The sequence below is a fragment of the Eptesicus fuscus genome, chromosome 8 (genome assembly GCF_027574615.1).
Source record: "Eptesicus fuscus isolate TK198812 chromosome 8, DD_ASM_mEF_20220401, whole genome shotgun sequence".
Taxonomy (NCBI): Eukaryota; Metazoa; Chordata; class Mammalia; order Chiroptera; family Vespertilionidae; genus Eptesicus; species Eptesicus fuscus.
The window spans coordinates 9,819,630-9,838,706 of record NC_072480.1 but is presented as its reverse complement, the minus strand read 5'-3'; the positions used below and the strand labels follow the sequence as shown (position 1 = coordinate 9,838,706).

Genomic DNA, 19,077 nt, shown 5'->3' with positions numbered 1-19,077 from the left:
AGGTCCCTGGCCGGAGTGACTGTAGGATTTCGGTCGTGTCTGAGAGCACCCTGGGTGAAAATGAGGCTGTGCTCCTAGTCAAAGCAGCTCTCCTCTTCAAGATGGAATGGCCTCTGCAGCAGAGCTGGCCTCCCCAGGAGTGATTAGAGTGATAGCAGAGGCTGCCCGACTAGGTGAGCCCGGTCCACTAGCCCCTGAATGTCCTGAGGGATCTAACTATCACACACACACACACACACACACACACACACACACACACACACACACCCCACATCCACAAACTCACCTTTCTCTCCCTCACTCACACTCTCTTCTTCACTGCCATCCTTCTGGCCACTGTCTTCCAATATCTGTTATTTCTTCTTGATGAATTTTCCCCTTTATCATTACAAAATGTCCATTTGTTGTCTCATATTACCTTTTTATCTTTAAATGTATTTTGTCAGATATAAGTATGGCTACACCTGCTTTTCCCTGGAAGCCATTTTATTGGAGTATCATTTTCCATCCTTTCACTTTGTTCTATGTTTGTCTTTGTAGCTGAGATGTGTCTCATGAAGGCAGCATATATAGCTGGGTTTTGTTTTTTATTCAGCCCACTACTCTGTGCCTTTTAACTGGTAAGTTAAGTCCTTAGAGGATGATTACTGATATATGAGGATTTTAATTTTGTTTTCTGGTATTGCTGTATCACCATTGTTTCTTTTCCCTTGTGTTTCTTTTTGTTTGTTTTAGTTTGATGGTCTTTTATGATGTTTTCCTCCATTTCATTTTTTGTTGTTAGGTGTTTCAGTTCTAGATTTTTTTGTGGTCATTATTAAGTTTATGCAAAAGAAATGTACATATATACAATAGTGCTCTTTCTTCTGAGTCCATCTTATCTCTATTCACCAGTGTAAGTTCTTTCAAATTTCACTCTAAGTGATAACACATTTGTTTCATGTATTTTTTTGTTGTTGTTTATTTAGGTATTATTAAACCTAGAAAACGAGATGAGTCAGAGTCAAAAGTTGTTCGTGGTGAAGGTTTTAAGACTGTTTCAGCCACAAAATATGAAACAATAGCAGCAATGACCAACCTGGCTATAGTAAACTGTCAAATATATGGAAGAAATGCACTTAATCTTAAGGTATGCTAGATTGTTTTTAATGGCATGTTTTGTTGTATTATCAATTATTTTTGCTTTAGGTTTCCTTACTTAAGTTAGTATTAAAGGAATCTTTCTTATTGCAATAGAGACTTCCTCAGGAACACATTAAAATTGCATCTCTAAACATATCTGTCCTAGTTTGCCTTCATTCCAGTTTTTAAAAATGCTTATGTCCAAAGCAATTATAATGCTTTTTTTTATTACTTAACATGATTAAAATAGTGGGATTCAGAATTATCATTAATTTATCAACAATTTTTGGCCTTTGTGCCAACTCTAACACTAGGCTAGCTTTTCACTGAATATAAGCCCAGTATAATGAACTAGAGGCCTGGTGCATGAAAATTCGTGCACTCTCGGGGGTGGAGGGGTCCCTCAGCCCAGCCTGCACCTTCTCACAGTCCAGGAGCTCTCAGTCAATGGGGAGTAGGCCTAAGTCACAGTCTGGCCTCTCTCTGCAGGAGGCAACTGGTGGGCCAAGCAGGGGACGGTGAGCGGCGAGTTCCACCCTCCACAATTGCCCCTCTGCCACTGCTGCTCACCGCTGCCCACCAATTGCCATCCCCCCCCCTCTGCCCACTGGCATGTGCCTTGGCTGGCCTGGCACCACCTGCTCACCTGCCTCGCCCCGCACTGACCAGTCGTTCTGTTGTTCAGTCAATTTGCATATTCCACTTTTATTATATAGGATAACTGTAATAATAGTTACCATTTATTAAGCACCCCCTATGTGCAAAGCAAATGTTAGTTTTCAAATGTATAATTCAGCAAAAAACAACCACCTTATAATTTAGCAAAGTAGGTATTATAATCTTCATTTTACAGATGAGAGCACTGAAGTTCAATGAAAGTAACTTGCAGATCGCAAAGCAAGCAAGTGGCAGAGCTTGCATTTGCACCTAAAACTCTTGGACTTCAAAATCTATTTTTATATTAAAATATATTTTGAAATACGTTCATTAAAATTGAAAAAGTAGGAAAAGTTACAGGAAGAGTTTCTTTGGGAAATTAGGACATTAAAAAATGTTTATGTGCCTGGCTGGCGTGGCTCACCTGACTTCTTTTGGATGTCATCCCCTCACCCATGTGTACTCTCTCCTTTCCTTGGGATCTGAGATGCTCTTCTATGTTGACACCCTCCTCATTATTTGGGTTCTGTCATCCTGTACTGAAATTTTATGATGTGTAGAATTCCTCCCTGCCCTACTCAGGTTATGATGGATTATGTTGGAGTAATCCTTTCCTGCCCACATGAATGTCTTTTGTTTTGGCTAATTTTAATATTTTCTTTTTGTCATTGAATTTAAGCAGTCTTACTATGATGCCTAGGTGTAATTTGTTAAAATACTTATCTTCCTATAGTTCATAGCACTTTTTAAATTATGGCTTTATATTGCTTGTCATTTCTGGCAAAATTTTCTTCAAATACTGCCCCTGGCCCACGCTTTATGTCCTCTTCTTATTGGAATTCAGACACATGTATCTGAGGCCTTTTCATCCTGTCCTTACCCTCTTTCCTGTATTTTCCTTTTACTCTCTGTGCTTTATTTTGAGTTTTTTTATTACTTAAATTATAGTTCAATTTTATTCTCTTTTCAGCCAAGTCCTTGATTTTTGTTATTTTATCATCTAAATATTTTATCATTTAAATTTTTATTTTATTATCTAATTTCTTGAGCCTATTAATCAGTTATTTTATTTTTTAAAGATTTTTAAAGTTGATTTTTAGAAAGAGAGGAAGGGAGAGGGAGAGAGGGAGAGAGGAGAGGGAGGGAGGGAGGGAGAGGAGAGAGAGAGAGAGAGAGAGAGAGAGAGAGAGAGAGAGAGAAACATCCATGGGAGAGCAAAACCTCAATGGGCAGCTCCCTGCATGTCCCCCACAGGGAATCGAGCCCACAACCCAGGCATGTGCCCCAACAAGGAATCAAACCAGCAACCTTCACAGGAGATGCCCAACCAACTGAGCCACGTTGGCCATGGCACAGTTATATTTTAATACATTGGATATATCCAATATGTGGATCTCTGTGGGCCTGTTTCTATGATGTATCATTTATCTTGATTTTTGTCCAATTATTATCTTTTTGCAGCATGTCTTTTTATTCTTGACTAGAGGCCCAGTGCACAAAATTCATGCACTGGGGGGGGTGAGGGAGGTGTCACTCAGCCCAGCCTGTGCCCTCTCGCAATCCAGGACCCCTCAGGTAGGGTCCCTAGGCCTAGCCGGCGATCAGAGTCTATGGAGGCTTTCCTTCCTCTGGCTGCCGGCAGCTGGCCCTGCCCCCACTGCTGCCACTGCACCCTCCCCCCACCACCACTGGTCACCTCCCTCGGCAGGTGATAGGCGTGGGGTGAGATTGCTTGGCTGGCCTGGGCCTCTCTCTGTGGGGCACTGCCTGCCGGGTAGTCTGGGCCTCCCTCTTTGGGGTGAGCCATTGCAGAGCCCCCTCCCCACATTGATCACCCCATAGAGGGTGGTCTGGGCCTCACTCTGCAGGATGATCATGGGGTGATGGCAGGGCCCCCCAACCAATTGCATTGCACCCGCCTTGGCTGGCCTGGCACCAGTGTGTGTCATAGGGTGGTCATCCAGAAGGTCGTCCAGACGGTCCTTCTGCTGTTTGGTCATTCGGTCAATTTGTGTATTATGCTTTTATTATTATAGACTGCTTGGTAAATGTTTAGAGGGAGTTCGAGGACCTAGATGATGTTCTCTTCTTCCAGGGAATTTTTATTATTGCTTCTGGCAGGCAGAGAAGCTAGGGAATATTCGCTTTAATTCAGTCAGACAGTAAATTGGTTTTATCCTGGGCTCTACTCTTTGTAGAGGTTTTCTGTTAACCTCTTCTCTCAGGCTTGTATCCTTTCAGCCATCTTATACCATCTGTGGCCCCTCTTCCTTGCTATGTCCTGAATTCCACGTTTTTGTCTCCCTAGTCCAATTAGACTGGCTATAGTTCTATTCAGCTTCTTGATAACAGTTTTGGTTTAGGCAAATGACTTTTTGAGAAAAATAATATTGAGTGTTGTGTTTATAACTCTGAGATTTTCTTCTCTCTGGAGTTTTGGCTTATAAGTTCTAGTTACCTCGGTAATTCTTTAAGTCTTTGTTGTGCTACATTTGTTTTTTGTTTTTGTTTTAGTAGAAGAATTGATTTGAAAAAAGGTCAGTAGTAGAAGTGAAAAATCATTTTATCTAGTTTTGAAGTGAATTCCTTTAATCAAAGTTGTCAAGCTTTTTCTGTAAAGGGCTAGATAGGAAAGTTGGAGGCTTTGAGGGCTACATGGTCTCTGTCGGAACAACTCAACTGTGTTGTATTGTAAAAAAGTGTTCATATACTTGTGCACATGCTGTCTTCCAATAAAAACTTGTCAAGAAAACAGATGGCCAACTGTATTTTGCTACTCCCCTTTTAAATGGAAGAAGAATACATCTTTTAAAAAGTTGGTTGTATCTAGTCAAGAAAAAATACTTCCACAGCCATTAATATTATTTTTTAAAATATTGGACTCCAGAGTAGGATCCTGAGCTCTGTATTAGAAAAGAATTAAAAGTCATAATTTCTGGAGCTTATTAAAAAACAGATTTTATATAAACAAAAATTTATACAAATCAAATGTACTGGCCAATATTATATAGACTAAGTGCATAAGTGCTTAAAAGTTACTAGAGCAATTCAAAAAATTGAGAAAGCCTTATTATTTAGTTTTTTACATTCCTTCCATGACAACCACAGCATTGAAGTTCAAAACAAATAAAGTTCTTTCAATCTCTCCATCTTTCACTCCTAGTCTTATTACCTTCCCTGTAACCCCTGATTTGGGCAAAAATGAGTGGGATTTGAACCTGAAGATGCCCACTCAGTATTCAGCATGACACGATGAGGGTCCTGCCTCCTGGCTAAACCGTCACAAACCCCCACTCTATTAATAAATCACTGTGTTATGCACTACTTCTTTCACATCCTTTATATTAAATTGCACACAAAAAGTGAATGGATCTATCATTTAAACCTATAATCTTGCCTATTACCAATAAAGCCAAACTTTAATCTTCAGAGGATTTGAAGTTGAAGATTATATAGTCTTTTTTTTTGTCTTCTGTTCTCAGGACATAAACCCTGACTTCCACTGTAGCCTCTTTTCTAGCCTCCTCATTTTGAAACCACCATTTGAAGTCCCCCTAATGTACCAGGCTGCTTCTCACTCCATCTCTACCTCTTCTTTCTTCTGGGAAGTTTGCCCTTATAGAAAAAGTAAAATCTTGGTCATATAAGTTAGTTCTATTATACTAGCTCTTCAATAAATATTTCCAACTCCTTAGTAAGCACTATATTTTACCATTTTTAAAGTGTACATTGAGGAAGTCTTCACATTATTATTTAGTTCTTCACATCCCTTCCACGATAACCACAGCAAACAGATTTTATGATGGAACAGTAAAAGAGAGATCTAGGGTACCTGGCGTAGGCAGGCCTAATGTTATATCCACAGTCCTAGACATTGATTCATTCAGCCAATATTTACTAAGAACCCACTATGTACCAGAGTACACTATGTATCTCACTATGTATTAATATACAAAACAAATAAAAATGCCTGTTTCATGGAGCTTATACTTTAGTGGGGTGAAATTATACAGTACATATAGTTATACATAGTCTGTTCTGTGGTGAGAAGAACTATGAAAAAATAGAGCAAGTAGGTGGTCAGGGAGAGGTTGCTATTTATGATGGGCTAGTCAGAAAAACCTCTTTGTTCAAATGACTTATGAGTATACAGCTGACTATAAGCAAGCTGCTGACTGAGGTGAGAAGATAATTCTTGGGTATAGATAGGGGGGCAAATTATCCATGCAGACGGAAATGTAAAGGCCCTTGTTATGTGCACACACTAAGCTGAATGGTTAGAAACTGTAACAGACACATTTCTGCTACATAATTTAGTGTACCATGAATTCTGCCAACAAGAGAAAAATGTTTAATACCAGAAAGAAATAACACCTACTTTTATCAACTACCAACATGTAGACATTTACAAATACTAATATTTTACTAAAATGTCAGTCTTGTACTGTCAGTTCCAAGATTTTTTAGTCATGAACCTTTCATTCTTACATAGTATTTGCCATAGCCTAATGATTGGCAACAATACCTCATTCACTGCAAGCTTAGGTGTTTGATCATCATTAGAGTTCCTTGGTGCATTCAGTTGGTCACTACTGATTCTATGATCCCTAAGAAACAAATTTAATGCTTCAACTTTCCTGAAGCATTAAATATACTGGGCACCAGTCATGTTTTAGTCAGTTCAGGTTGTTATGATAACATACCATAGATTGTGTGGCTTAAACAACATTTACTGATTACAGTTATCATGGTGAGAAAGTTTAATATTGAGGCCAGCTGATTTTGTTCCTAGTGAGAGCCCTCTTGTTCACAGCTGTCTTCTTGCTGTATTATCATATGGCAGGGAGGAGGGAGAGGTGGGGGTAAGAAGGGAGAGGGAGAGGGTACTCTGGTCCCCTCCTATTCTTATAAGAGCTCCACCCCTCATCAGGGCTCCACCATTAAGACCTCCTCTAACCCTATTTCCTGAAGGCCTCTCCTCTACGAAACATCACAGTGGGAATTAGTGTTTCAACATGTGAATTTGGGGCGACACAAACATTTAGTCCATAACAAGACATAAGTTTTCCTTTTAGAAATTTGTATATTTAAGCAATAAATTTTATATAGGTGTCAGATTAATACAAAGATAACAGAGAAATAGAAGTATTGGTGGCGATGTGGGCTCTCAGTTCTTGACTTTATGCAGGAAAGATTTCACAGTATGAGTCCAGGTGATTCTGAGAGTACATTTATTAAAGCTGGGGATAGTGAGACAAAGGAAGGACTTAAGATAGAAGAGGCAAGATCATAGCCACATAAGTGACCTAGGCAGAGCTGCCTTGGCTCTTTGGAAACAAGAGGAAGAGTTGAGCCTAGGTGTAGCTGCCTTGGTCCTTTTGAAAGAAAACACAGAAGCTGAAGAAATGAGCCAGCTGGGCTATGTGGATTCAGGAAACAAGTTACAGAGGCAAAAGAAGGGCTATTGACAACAGGTTCAGGGTTAGTCCAGGATGAGCTGTCCCCCTGTTTGTAATTCTCCTGGGAACCTTTATAGCTTACAGGAGAAAGAAAAGCAGAGATATAAGCCTGAGGAAAGAACTGGGGAAAGGCCATGGGCATACTCCAGAGAGATGTGGGGGAGAGAGAGAGGGAGAGAGATAGAGAGAGAGAGAGAGAGAGAGAGAGAGAGAGAGAGAGAGAGAAGAGAGAGAGAGAGAGAACTGGATCCTTTGCCTTAAGAGGTTTTATCTGTTTTCCAAAGACAAGAATTTCAGGGGAGGTCTCAAGGGAGAATCTCAATAGAATATTCATCAGCTTTCCAGGTGTGTCTTTGAAAGGTCATGGTCTCTACTGTTTGGTCGGCACCATGGTAGGGATTCATTAGTCATTGATTAATGCTTAAGGGAGTGGTAGTGCAAGGGAGAAGGAGGCAGGTGAGTCAGGGTGCTGGATAAGGCCAGTTTGAATTAGCTATCTGTCTAAGTTTCCCCATTCAACTTGCCAAGGAATTTTCCTGGCATCTTACTATCCAACCTCAGAACTAGAGACATGAAAATATCCAGGTGGTGAAAAGGAAAATTAAATATAAAATATATTTATGGTTTCATGATTTACATTTAAGTCTTTTATTTATTTTGAGTTTATTCTTGTGTCTGGTGTGAGTTGGTGCTCTAATTTCTTTTTTTCATGTACCTGTCCAATTTTTCCAGCAGCATTTATTGAAGAGACTGTCTTTACTCCATTGTATACTCTTTTCTCCTTTGTCAAATATTAATTGAGCATAATGGCTTGGGTTGATTTCTGGGAGTCTCTGTTCTGTTCCATTGATTTATATGCCTATTCTTGTGCCAGTGCCAGGCTGTTTTGATTATAATGGCTTTGTAGTATAACATGATAGATGGTATTGTGATTCCTTCAACTTCGTTCTTTCTCAGGATTGTTGCAGATATTTGTTGTTGGTTTTTTTTTTTTTTTGGTTTTTTTGTTGGTTCCATGTACATTTTTGGAGTATTTTTTCTAGATCTGTGAAATATTCTGTTGGTATTTTAATAGAGATTGCATTGAATCTATAGATAGCTTTATGTAATGTGGACATTTTAATGATGTTAATTCTGCCAATCCACGAACATGGTATACTCTTCCATTCATTTCCATCTTCCTCTCTTTTTTCAGTGTCCTGTAGTTTTCTGAGTACAGGTCTTTTACTTCCTTGGTTAAGTTTATTCCTAAGTATCTTTTTTTGTTGTTGTTGCAGTGGTAAATTTTTTAAAATTTCTCTTTCTGAGAATTCAATATTAACATGTAAAAGTGCTATAGGTGGCAAAATCTGACATCTCTCATAGACGATACATCTCCCGGGGCAAGAAAAACAAAGGAGAAAATAAACAAATAGGACTATATCAAAATATAAAAAGCTTATGCCAAGCAAAAGAAACCATCAACAAAATGAAAAGGGAGCCTATCCTATGGGAGAACATATTTGCCAATGATATATCTGATAAGGGATTAATAGTCAAAGTACATGAGGAACTTATACAACTTAACAAAAGGAAGACAAACAATTCAATTACAAAATGGGCAAAGGACCTAACTAGACATTTCTACAAAGTAGCATACAGAAGACCAATAAACATAGGAAAAACGCTAAAAGTCACTAATCATCAGAAAGGTGCAAATTAAAACTACAATGATGTCTCACCTGACTCCTGTCAGAATGGCTACCATCAACAAATCAACAAAATGACAAGTGATGGTGAGCATGTGTAGAGAATGTAGACTGGTGCACTGCTGGTGGGAATGCAGACTGGTGCAGCCACTGTGGAAAACAGTATGGAGTTTCCTCAAAAAATTGAATATGGAACTGCCATTTGATCCCGTGATCCCACTCTGGGAATATATCCTAAGAATCCTGAGTCACTAATCAGAAAGAATGTATGTACCCCTATGTTCATAGCAGCACAATTTACAATAGCTAAGATCTAGAAACAGCTCAAGTTCCCATCAGTAGACAAGTGGATAAAAAAACTGGTACATTTATACCATGGAATACTATGCAACAGTTAAAAAAAAAGCATCTCTTATCTTTGAAACAGCATGAAGGGACTTGGAGAATGTTGTGCAAAGTGTAATAAGCTAGTCAGAGAAAGACAAGTTTATACTTGGAGTCTAAAAAACAAAATAAACTGTTGGACAACATAGATCCAAAGACATAGAAGCATGGAAGAGATTTTCAAATCTCAGAGGGAAGGCAGGGGTGGGTGGGTGGTTTGGAAGTGATTAACCAAAGAACTTATATGCATATATGCATAACCCATTGCCATAGACAATAGTGTGGTGAAAGCCTGGAGTGGGGTTGGATATAGGCTAGAATGGGTTAATTGGGGGGGGGGGGAGGGGAGAGGAGACACATGTAATACTTTAAACAATAAAGATAAATTTAAAAAATAAAATATATTTCAATATGTAGTGAACACTCAAAATGTTTGTTCATTATTAATTGATGTCCTGTCACACACATGTCCCTATACTTACTGAATACATAAATAGTTACTAGTATTTCTATCTGATTTCTAACTCTTACATATTTAAGAAATTACTAGAGGCCCAGTGCACGAAATTCGTGCACGGAGGTGTGAGTGTCTCTGAGCCCAGCCTGCACCCTCTCCAATATGGGACCTCTCAAGGGATATCCAACTGCCCGTTTAGGCCCGATCCAGGTAGGATCGGGCCTAAACGGGCAGTTGGACATCCCTCTCACAATCCAGGACTGCTGGCTCCCAACTGCTCACCTGCCTGCCTTCCTGATTGCTCCTAACCACTTCTGCCTGCCAGCCTGATTGATGCCTAACTGCTCCCCTGCCAGCTTGTTTGTCCCTAACTGTCCTCCCCTGCAGACCTGGTCCCCCACAACTGCTCTCCCCTGCAAGCCTGGGTTCCCCCCAACTTCCCTTCCCTGCAGGCCCATCGCCCCCAACCTCCCTCCTCTGCCAGCCTGGTCACCCCTAACTGCCCTCCCCTGCAGGCCTGGTCCCTCCCAACTGCCCTCCTCTGCTGGTCATCTGTGGCAGCCATCTTGTGTCCCATGGGGGCAGTCATCTTTGACCACATGGGGCAGCCATCTTGTGTGTTGGTCAATTTGCATACTATCCTTTTATTAGATAGGATTAGATAGGATAGAGGCCTGGTGCACAAGTGGGGGCCAGCTGGTTTGCCCTGAAGGGTGTCCCGGATCAGGGTGGGGGTTCCCTTGGGGTGTGGGGCATCCTGGGCGAGGGGCCTGTGGTGGTTTGCAGGCCGCCACGCCCCCCAGTGACCCAAGCGGAGGCCCTGGTATCTGGGATTTATTTACCTTCTATAATTGAAACTTTATAGCCTTGAGTGGAGGCCTGGGCCTGCGAGGGCAGGCAGAAAGCTTGGCTTCCTCCATTGCCGGGGGCAATCCAAGCCTCCTGCTCTCTCCATGGCCGCAGCCATCTTGATTGGGTTAATTTGCATACTCACTCCTGATTGGCTGATGGACGTGGCTTGTGGGTGTAGCTGAGGTATTGTCAATTTGCATATTACTCTTTTATTAGATCAGATTATCATGACAGATTAAAATGAATGAGTGGAAGGTAAGTATAGGCTTATTAGTGTACTGTGTAAACCACTGTAAGTCAGAATATGTGATTTTTAAAAATTTTGTATAAAATATTTTATGTATTGTTAATAATTAACCTCTTATCTCTGGTCACTTTCTTTTAGGGCTTTTTTATCCTGAATTGCCCGGACTTAACACCTTTGGCTTACCAATTGATATATCTTAACTTATCATTTAATGATATCTGTTCATTTCCCACAGAAGTAAGTCCATTTTTATTATTGTATAAACTTTAATAAATTTATTATGAATAATAATTATTATAATAAATAGACATATGATATCCTTGAATTACTATGAAGTAAATATATTTTGGGTTGCATTCCAAAAGGCTTATTTTCAGAAGTACAAGAAGTACAGTACATCTTTCTTAGGAAGTCCCATGACATAATCCGTAAAGACTGTTATTATAGTAAGGCTCTTAAATATGTTCTCATAATTATACAATGTATATAAAATAATTTATCTATTCTCACTCCAAATAACACCTAAAATAAACCTATTCATGTGTTAATCAGAAGTTTTAAAAACACAGTTTAGTGACCAGGTAATATGATACTATAACAAGTTTTAGCTATTATGGGTCAAAATAGGATATTCTGCATAATAAAACATATGTAGAATAATTACATATAGGAATGAGCTAATGTATTGTTATTTTATTTTACTATTTTTTTTAGTTTTTGACATTTTTAAACTTTTATTATTGAGAGTATTGCAATATCCCTTTTTTTCTCCATTGCCCCCCTGCACCCAGTTCCTGCTCTGCCCCAGGCCTTCACCACCCTATTGTTTGTGTCCATAGGTAATGCATATATGCATATAAGTTCTGCTATTAATCTCTTCCTGCTACCCCTCCCCACTTCCCTCTGAGATTCATTGGTCTATTCCATGTTTCCATGCCTCTGGTTCTATTTTATTCATCAGTGTATTTTGCTCATTAGATTTTTTGTCCATTTATTTTGATTTTTAGATTTAATTGTTGATAGATATGCATTTATTGCCATTTTATTATTCATATTTTTTATCTTTTATTTTTCCTTCCTTCCTTCCTCCTCCTCCTCCTCCTCCTCCTGCTTCTTCTTCTTCTTCTTCTTCTTCTTCTTCTTCTTCTTCTTCTTCTTCTTCAAGAACACACTTCAACATTTCATGTAATACTGGCTTGGTTGTGATGAACTCCTTTAGCTTTTCCTTGTCTGGGAAGCTCTTTAACTGACTTTCAATTGTAAATGATAGCTTTGCTGGGTAGAGTAAACTTGGTTATAGGTCATTGCTTTTCACCAATGAATATTTCTTGCCACTCCCTTCTGGCCTGCAAAGTTGTATGGGCGCTAGCAGTTGTATGGGCGCTCCCTTGTAGCTAACTAACTGCTTTCCTCTTGCTGCTTTTTTAAAAATATATTTTATTGATTTTTTACAGAGAGGAAGGGAGAGGATAGAGTGTTAGAAGCATTGATGAGAGAGAAACTTAGATCAGCTGCCTCCTGCATACTCCCTACTGGGTATGTGCCCGCAACCAAGGTATCCCTTGACTGGAATCGAACCTGGGACCCTTGAGTCCACAGGCTGATGCTCTATCCACTGAGCCAAACTGGTCAGGGCTTCTCCTGATGCTTTTAAGATTATCTCTTTGTTTTGAACTTTTGGCATTTTAATTATGATTTGTCTTGGTGTGGGCCTCTTTGGGTTCATGTTGTTTGGGATTCTGTGCTTCCTGGACTTGTATGTCTAGTTCTTTCACCAGGTAAGGGATGTTTACTGTCATTTTTTCAAATAGTTATGTGATATCTTGCTCCCTCTCTTCTCCTTCCAGTACCCCCATGATGCAAATGCTGGTACAATTGAAGTTGTCCCAGAGGCTCCTTACACCATCTTCATATTTTTTGATTCTTTTTTCTTTTTGCTGTTCTTATTGGGTGTTTTGCTTCCTCGTATTCCAAATTCTTGATTTGATTCTCAATGTTCTCTACTCTACTATTGATCCCCTGTAAATTATTCCTTATTTCAATTAGTGTATCCTTGGTTTCTGACTTGACTTTTTTATGTTGATGTTCTCGCTAAGTTCCCTAAAGTTCTCATTAGGTTCCTTGAGCATATTTATAACATTGTTTTGAACTCCGTTTCTAGTAGTTTTCTTGCTTCCATTTCATTTAGTTCTTTTTCTGGAGATATTTCCTGTTCTTTCATTTGTGATATATTTCTTTGTATCTGCATTTTGGCTGTGTTTGTTTTTATGCATTAGGTAGATCTGATATGTCTCCTGGAGTTAGTAGAGTGGCTTTGTGTAGTAGGTGTCCTGTGGGGCCCAGTGGCTCAGCCTCCCCAGTCACCTGAGCTGGGCACTCCATGTGCACCCCTGTGAGAATTATGTACACTGTCTGATTATAGTTGATCCTTGATGTATGTTGGTGTCACTGGGAAGAGTTGACCTCCAGGCTAATTGGATGAAAGGACCACCTGTGACTATAGTGGGAGAGCTGCTGTGCAGGAGCCAACCCTATGGAGCAGGACTTGCTTCATTTGGGCTTTGGTGCTCACTGAGTCTGCCACTTGCTTGTGTCACTTGTGGAGGTGGTAGGATTGTAATCGTGTGTGGTTGAAGCTGACTACCAGGTGTACTGGCTCTGGGACCTCCCAGGAGGTGCAAAAAGCCTCTGCCTGTGCACTGTCTGAGGCCGCCCAGCATGAGCTACAAAGCAATCTGCAGATGGCTTCTACTTGTGTTGAGCTTGGAGATGCCAGAGAGAGGCCAAGCTATGAACTAGGGTGGGCTGCCACTAGTGTCAGGCCTGGAGCTCCTTATTGAGAAGTACATGGGACACTAATGCCAGGTGCTGCTTGTTTGAGAGATTTTAGGAAATTAAAATGAGAGAAGAGAGGCCAGTTGTATGGAAAAGCCACTGGAAATGGTTTTGGATGAACTTGAAAGTAAGGAGGGGTGGGGTCTCAGGGAATCACTGTACAGGTCAAATAGTATGAGCCAGATTGATGGAGATTCAGATATGGCACAGCTTGTCAGCTCTGTGGTAGGGAGGGTTCAGCAAAGGAACAATGGCCTCTGCCAGCACTTTTGTATGGGAGAAAGCTGTACCTCCAGCTCTTGCCCTGATTCCGGACAATTTAGTTCCTCTGTGAGTGGCATAGGTTTCTTTCAATCTGCTGCCCCAGTGCTGAATCTCAGAGGGAGTGAGTCGAAGTAAGTCCATGCATGGGCCTTTTAAGAGGAACTGCCCGGGACTCCAGCAGTCTCTGTGTCACTCAGCCACAATCCCTGCTGATTTTTACAGTCAGAAGTTGTGGAGACTTCTCTTACCAGCTCTGGGACCCTGGGTTGGGGCCTGGTGTGGGGCAAAGACCCCTCACTCCTCAGGGAAACCTCCACAGTCAAAATATCCCTCCTGATTTTAAACCACCACATGTGAGTGTGGGACCAGCCAGTTCTGCGATTCCCTCCATGTATCTATGCTCCTCCTACGAGTTCTGATGCACTTCTTCTTTAATTCCCTACCTGTAGTACTTCTATTCAGCTAGATTTCAGGTAGTTCTGAATGATGGTTGTTCTGTATTTTAGTTGTAAATTTTGATGTGGTTGTGGGAGGTAGCAAGTATCACATTTACCTACACTGCCATCTTCTCTAAAAGCCTCATTGTCATTTTAAATAAATGGGTCATTACAAGTAATTATGATAGATTATGTTTTCTGTGTCTTTATACAATTTTTTATTGGTCATTGGGTGATTGGTTGTTCTGTGAACTGACTTTCAGAACATTGACTTTTAGTGAATTGATTTTTAGCAAATTGACTTCTTTACTATTTAAAATACTATATAGTATTTAAAACATCCTATCTAATAAAAGAGTAATATGAAAATTGACTGTCACTCCAAGATACAAGATGGCAGCCCCCATCTGGTCAAAGATGGCTGCCCCCATGTGGACACAAGATGGCTGCCACAGATGGCCTGCAAGGGAGGGCAGTTGTTGGCAGTTAGGGGTGACCAGGCCAGCAGAGGAGGGCAGTTGGGAGTGTCCAGGTTGGCAGAGGAGGGCAGTTGGGGGAGACCAGGCCAGCAAGGGAGAGCAGTTGAGGGGGACCAGGCCTGCAGGAGAGGGAAGTTGTGGGCAATCAGGCCAGCAGGGAGGGCAGTTAGGGGTGACCTGGTCAGCAGAGGAGGGCAGTTGGGGGAGACCAGGTCAGCAGGGGAGGACAGTTGGGGGGGGGGGAGACCAGGCCTGCTGGGGAGGGCAGTTGGGGGGAACCAGGTCTGCAGGGGAGGGCAGTTGGTCGGGGACCAGGCTTGTAGGAGAGGACAGTTGGGAGGGACCCAGGCCTACAGGGAAGGACAGTTTGGGGCTATCAGGCCAGCAGGGAGGGCAGTTAGGGGTGACCGGTCCAGTAGAGGAGGGCAGTTGGGGGAGACCAGTTCTGCAGGGGAGGGCAGTTGTGGGCGATCAGGCCAGCAGAGAGGGGAATTAAGGGTGACAGGGCCAGCAGAGGAGGGCAGTTAAGGGTGACCAGGCCAGCAGGGGCAGGCAGTTAGAAGCAATGGGGCCAGCTGGGGAGCAGTTAGGTGTTGATTAGGCTGCCAGGGGAGTGGTTAGGTGGTAATCAGGCTGGCAGGCACAAATGGTTAGGGGCAATCAGGCAGAGGCCGGCGAGCCATTGGGAGCCAGCAGTCCTGGATTGTGAGAGGGATGTCTGACTGCCCGTTTAGGCCCGATCCGGGATTGGGCCTAATTGGGTGGTCGGACATCCCTCAAGGGGTCCCAGATTGGAGAGGGGACACCCTCCCCCCCCGCCCCATGCATGAATTTCATGCACCGGGCCTCTAGTATTTTCCATAATTTCTCTGTAATATTGTATTTTTACTTTCGCTAGAAGTTTTTTTTTTTTTTTTCCTAATTTGTAACAACTCTTTTATAAATTTGACTAGGAGAAATTGACAAGAATTTCCAAGGAATATAGGGGTCCTTTTTCTTCAGGTTAATTTTAACTTTTTTTCCTCTAAATAGTTGTAGATGAGGCCATGTATCTGCCAAGCATACTCTATCCACTAAAAGAAGAATGAATAAATAAGTACTCTTCAAATGTAAAATTTAAAGTTCCCACTTTTTAAAGGGATAGAAATCAATAGAATTGTCATTAACATACAGATCTGTGTTATATAGCAACTAGAGTCCCAGTGCACAAAATTTGTGCATGGAGGGGGTCCCTCAGCCCAGCCTGCACCCTCTTGCATTCCAGGACCCCTTAGGGGAGGAATCCCCACAAAGATCAGGCCTAAGCTGGCAGTCAGACATCCCTCTCACAGTCCAGGACCCCTCACTCCTTACCACTCACCTACAGGGGAGGCGGGAGAGGTTTCCACTACCACCGCTGCACTTGCCAGCTGTGAGCCTGGCTTCTGGCTGAGTGGAACTCCCCCTGTGGGAGTGCACTGACCACCAAGGGACAGCTCCTGCATTGAGTGTCTGCCCCCTGGTGGTCAGTGCCCATCACAGTGACTGATCATTCTGCTGTTTGGTCAGTTTGCATATTAGAGTTTTATTATATAGGCTAGATAAAATTTTCCAACCAGAATGGTAATATCCAGGCTTGGAAGGGCTGTACTGGGGTTAGGCTAATGATAACTAGTTATCAGCATAGTGTAAACGCAATCAATAGAAGACCAGAGGCTGGCATAAATGTGGTGATTAAAATTGTTACAAGTTTCATGGAAAATTCAAGATGGTAGACTTAAGCAAAAGACAGAGTCTATTAAAATAGTTTTAGACACACAAAAAAGGTAGAAGCAGAAATGATAAACAAGAATGTTAATATAACAAACTGTATAGATATATACTCCATCTTCTTTTCAAATCTCAGGTTATTTAAAAACACATAAACAGTAATAATTATAATAATGTATTGTTGATCTTTGATGAGGAACAAGAAGGCTCACTGTGTGCTCAATATTGCTTGAATAATCTTTTGCAAGGAGGGTATTTTAGCCCTGTGGAATTATCTTATATTGCACATCAGCTAGATGGAGAAGAGAAAAGAATGGCAGAAGAAGGCATTATTAGTAAAGACTACAGCACATTTTTATAGCAGCCTTCTGGAAAAATGGATGGTAGTGGTTTTTCTCTATTCAAGTTATAAGCAATACCTTGACAATTTGGGTTTTACAACTAATCCTATTTAATAGTCCAGCATATCGAAGGCTCGAGATCAATCTCATAAATGAAAGGTCATTTGTATGCAATTATAGAAAACATTAGAGGCCCGGTGCATGAAATTCATGCACTGGGGGAGGGGGCTCTCTAAGCCCAGCCTGCACCCTCTCCAATCTGGGACCCCTCGGGGGATGCCTGACTGCCGGTTTAGGCTCGATCCTACAGGGATTTGGCCTAAACCGGAAGTCGCACATCCCTCTCATGATCCGGGACTGCTGGCTCCTAACTGCTCCCCTGCCAGCCTGATTAACACCTAACTGCTCACCTGCTTGCCCAATCGCCCCCAACTGCCCTCCCCTGCCGGCCCAATCTCACCCCCAACTGCTCTTTCCTACTGGCCTGATCTCGCCCCCAATTGACCTCCTCTGCCGACCAATTTGGTTCTGATTGGTCAGTTTCTATGCCAAGTCAGTGTCAAAAGCTCCACCTCCTAAGCAGCCATTGGCTCCTCACACTTCACCCAGATTTGGTTTTGATTGGTCAGTTTCTATGTCAGGCAGTGTCTCTGGGTCTATCAATGGGGCCTGATCAGAAAGGTGGGGCTGATCAGCAGCCCCAGTGGAGGCCTGGAGAGAAATGGAGGCGTGGCTGATGGCCAGGCCTGGAGAGAGAGAGGCAAGTGCTGATCAACAGCTTCCACAGAGGCTATGGATCAGACCCTGCTTCTCCCTTCAGGCCTCTCTCCAGGTGTGATTCGCAGCCCCCTCAGAAGTCAGTGCTGGGTCACCGCACCTGCAGCCATAGCAGTCAGTGCTGGGTCACCACGGCAACCCAGCACTGACTGCAGGATTGACTTCTGCTTGGTTGAGTTTCCAGTCATTGTTGAAGTGACGGACCCAGGGTTTTTATATATTAGGATTGGTTTACAGTTAAAAAATTAGAAAAACAGTGGTTCAACTTTAATTCTCTCTTGATGGGTCTAGAATTAATATCAGATACATGCCATACACTTTTCTTGGCTCAATTACAACAGATTATTCTATATTTGTTGTTAAGGGTGATCTTTCAGATTGTGAAGCTGAACTACTCCTGCAAATGTTCAGGGTCCAACAGATGCATTGACCAAAACTTATTGGAGCAAAAAGAGTTAGTACAACTAAAAGAACAGAATCTAGAAAATAGATATGAGACGAGTCTTAGAAGCAAATGATGAGTCAGGAATGTTAGATAAAGATGAGGGACATTTGCAGTGAGCTTTGGCACTAAGTCACCAACAAATTGATATGGAAGATGAAGAAGCAGATCTCTGCAGGGCTGTTCAGCTCAGTATGCAAGGCAGTTGCAAAAATATATCTCAAGATATTCAACAGACATCAAGTCAGAAGACATCTTACTTCAGAAGAGCTATGGAAGAGAAGAGAAGCCTACTTTGAAAAGCAGCAGCAGCAACAGCAGTAGGAGCCACCAAACAGCTTTCACACCAACCATAAGTTCAGAAGCACTTGGCAGTGATCTTGGTGATGATATGAGTGAGAAAGACATGCTTCAGGTAGCTGTGACTATGTCTTCAGAAACTGTTAGAAATAATTTCATAACAGGAGAAAAAGTAATACATTTTACAAAATATCTAAAATATTCATATTTGTGTGATTAAAGCAAAGGGTCCATTTTGATAATATGTAAAAGAACAATGTTCAACAGAGGAAATAAGTCTTTTAAGTGGTTTGCAAACAAAAATGTGAGAACATGGCAAAATACATCAGTTGTGGGACTGAATAATGACTCTTCAAATACTAGCCAAAAAGGCATTCAGCAATTAAATAAATTTAAAATAGTTTTCTAAATGTTCATTTTTCATTTTTAGTGTTCAATATCTAACATGTCAAAAATTGGGGCATTTTTTCTTGGATCTTTTTGCAGACCAGCTAATAAGCTCTTGCCACAGAACTTCCCTGTACATTTGGTTTTCTTTTCTTCCCTTCTGTGTAGGTAATTTGGCTCACTTTCGTCACTTAATAGTT

The 19,077-nt window shown here is 41.5% G+C and overlaps 1 pseudogene; it reads left to right on the top strand.

The window, feature by feature from the left end:
- The first annotated feature begins 13,951 nt into the window (after positions 1-13,951).
- On the top strand, positions 13,952-18,710 carry LOC103295629 (ataxin-3-like; annotated as a pseudogene).
- The last annotated feature ends 367 nt before the right edge of the window (positions 18,711-19,077 follow it).